The sequence below is a fragment of the Globicephala melas genome, chromosome 7 (assembly GCF_963455315.2).
Source record: "Globicephala melas chromosome 7, mGloMel1.2, whole genome shotgun sequence".
Classification (NCBI taxonomy): domain Eukaryota; kingdom Metazoa; phylum Chordata; class Mammalia; order Artiodactyla; family Delphinidae; genus Globicephala; species Globicephala melas.
In genome coordinates, this window is record NC_083320.1 from 29,158,977 (window position 1) to 29,162,641 (window position 3,665).

Consider the following 3,665-nt stretch of genomic DNA (forward strand, 5'->3'; position numbering starts at 1 on the left):
ATGGATGAGTCACTGACCCTGCCATAAACCAGAGAGGGAAAGAAGGAAAAAGAGAAAGACAGAGAACAAGAAAGGAGGCAGGAGTGGAGGAGGGAGGAAGAGAGGGAGGTAAAGACAAAGAAAATCTGTCTCTTTTCGGAGCACCTTTAAACATCCTTAAGAGAAACTGGGATATTCATGTACTTGATGACATTTCCTCTATCTGTGCCAAACCCCACCTTCCAAGGGTGATTGCAGTTTGTATTAAGCACCATGTAGGGAAAACTTTTATCACTTTTAAACATCAGACAGTGGCAAAACAACCAAGACTGTGGCAGTCATGAAACTCCCATTCTACTCTAACAGAGTTGGTACTGCCACCTCAGGAATCGGAGATGGAAGTCCTCTGGGAAGTTGTCAAGGAGGTTCTATTTTTGGCCCCCAGTCTGTTTCCACAGTGATTAGAAAAAGCTGTCCAGAACACAAGAAGTGGTTGAGGGCATCTGAAATACCCATGAAAGGGACACGGAAGGCACTCACATGTGTCAGATGGAGAAGACAATTTGAAACAAAAGGAAAATCTGGAGGCAGATTATTTAACATTCATTTATGCATTCATTCAACAAATATTTGCTGAGTGGCTATTTGGTGCAAAGCCCTGCACGGGGCAATCCTATGGAGGATATAAATATTGAACAGGCTCAACTCCTGCCCTTATCTTGCAGTCAAGTGGGGGAGATAAGACATGCACATATTTATTATTTAGTGGTGTCATGTAAACGTCTGAGGTGGAAATCTGTGGGCTAAAAGGTTATATTAGTCATTCTACAGAGAGTGAAGACACAAATCAACCTGGCCCACAGCACATGGCATCAGCCTTCTAGCCTTTCCATAAACCAGTAGCACACAGGTCCTGTGCTGCAGACCCAGACTCTCAGGAAATGCAGTTACTCAAGTCCTCTCTCCTTCAAAGGGAGCAACGGCTGCATAAATTACACTGAAAAGCCTGCATTCAATGGCAGAGGATTTCAAAACCCTAAAATGGGCAGATTCAGAATTTCAGGGAGGCAGTGTCCCAAGGTGGTTTAGCACAGAGGCTTTGGATGTGCAGTCCTGGATTTGCTTCTCAACCCTGCCTGCTGGCTCCTTGACAATGAACCTCTCTAAACCTCTGTTTCCTCCTCTTTAAAATGTCAGTAGAGGAGATTCTCTCATACAATGTGCTCTGAAATAAAGTACACAGGAAAAGACATTGGTAATCAATAGAGTGCTCAAAAGACAGACGTTAAAGTTGACAAGGTCATTTTGGGTTCACAGCATTCTGTACTACCATACTAGGCTCTAGTCCTGCAGCCTGTCCTCGATTCTTCCTTTTGTGATGTGTGATACTTGGTTAGCCATTTCATTGTTCTTTTCCTCACTTTTTTTGTTGTTGTTGTGGTAAAATACACCTAACATAAAATTTACCATTTTTACTATGTTTAAGTGCATAGTTCAGTGGCATTAAGTACATTCACATTGTTAATGCAACCATCACCACCATCCATCTCCAGAAACTTTTCATCTTCCCAAACTGAAACTCCATACCCATTAAACATCAACTTCCCATTCCCCTCTTCTTCCAACCCTTAGCAACCACTATTCTACTTTCTGTCTCTATGAATGAGACTGTTCTAGGTATCACATATAAATAGAAGTATACCATATTGGTCGTTTTGTGCCCAGCATATTTCACTTAGCATAATGTCTTCAGGGTTTATCAATGTTGTACCATGTATCGTAATTTCTATCCTTTTTAAAGACTGAATAATATTCCATTGAATGTGTATATCACATTTTGTTTATCCATTCAACCATTGATGGATACTTGGGTTATTTCCACCTTTTGGCTACTGTGAATAATGCTGCTGTGAACATCAGTGTATAAATATCTGTTCAACCCTTTTTCATTTTTAAAAACAATGTCTTAAAAATATTATGCTGTATTTTTAAAACATCTTCTTATCCCTCAGACTGACAATATATTGATAGATAAGTTAGTTTCTCTTTAAACTATTCTGTGATCATGGTGGGAATAGCAAGAAAGTTATTTTATTTTGGTCCTATAGAGTGTTCTTCAGTAAATCTTTATCATTGTAAAGCAAACACCCTTATAACCAGCATAAGTTTTGTTAATACAGATTGGCTATATTTTAAAATAAGTTACTAAATATAGAAAAAATGGGCACATATAGTATTGTTGAACTTTAAAAAGTATCACATTTTTCCTATAAGTAAATAAGGCATATAGAAAGAGGAGTTGGCTAACAATGGCCCATGGGCCAAAATTCAACCCACTGTCTAGTTTTTTTAAGACCTGCAAACTAAGAATGGGTTTCATATTTTTTTAATGGTTAAAAAATCATAAGAAGTCTAAAATGTCATGACATATGAAAATTATAGAAAATTCAAATTTCAGTGTTTGTAAATAAAGTTTTATCGGGACACAGGCACACCCACTCCTTTATGTATTGTCTGTGGCTGCTTTTGAGCTACAGTGGCAGAGCTGGACAGTTGTGATAGAGACTGCATAGCCCTCAAGTCCTAAATATTTATGATCTAGCCCTTTAGAGAAAAAATTTGCCAACAGCTGATATAAATCATTGATCTAATTTCACTTCCTTATTTATAGTTGAGAAGACCAAGGCCCAATAAGCATCCTGTCAGACTGGAGATCACAAAGCATAGAGTCACTAAAAGAAATCCAGCTGTCCCAGCAGGCCACCCTGAGTTCCTAAACCATATCCCAGTGGATTCCTGGGTTAAAGCACAGTGGCTTACCTTCCAGCTGTACATCATGAACTAAAACCATCATTGCTTCACATTAATAATGCAAAAAAGTCTGTCTCTGTTCTTAATTTCCTCTGCTGAATGCTAGGGAAAAAAAAGAGATGTATGCTTAGCTGTTAACTTCTTTGTGAGGGTCACATTGGTTCATATCTCTTTTTTTTTCTGCTTTTTTTAAATTTTATTTTATTTTTTTTTATACAGCAGGTTCTTACTAGTTATCCATTTTATACATATTAGTGTATATATGTCAATCCCAGTCTCCCAATTCATCCCACCACCACCACCCCCACCTTCCCCGCTTGGTGTCCTTACGTTTGTTCTCTACATCTGTGTCTCTGTTTCTGCCTTGCAAACCAGTTCATCTGTACCATTTTTCTAGATTCCACATATATGCGTTAATACACAATATTTGTTCTTCTCTTTCCGACTTACTTCACTCTGTATGACAATCTCTAGGTCCATCGACGTCTCTACAAATGACCCAATTTCGTTCCTTTTTATGGCTGAGTGATATATTGTATATACGTACCACATCTTTATCCATTCACCTCTCGATGGGCATTTAGGTTGCTTCTATGCCCTGGCTATTGTAAATAGTGCTGCAATGAACATTGGGGTGCATGTGTCTTTTTGAATTATGGTTTTCTCTAGGTATATGTCCAGTAGTAGGATTGCTGGGTCATATGGTAATTCTATTTTTAGTTTTTTAAGGAACCTCCGTACTGTTCTTCATAGTGGTTGTATCAGTTTACATTCCCACCAACAGTGCAAGAGGGTTCCCTTTTCTCCACACCCTCTCCAGCATTTGTTGTTTGTAGATTTTCTGATGATGCCCATTCTAACTGGTGTGAGGTGAT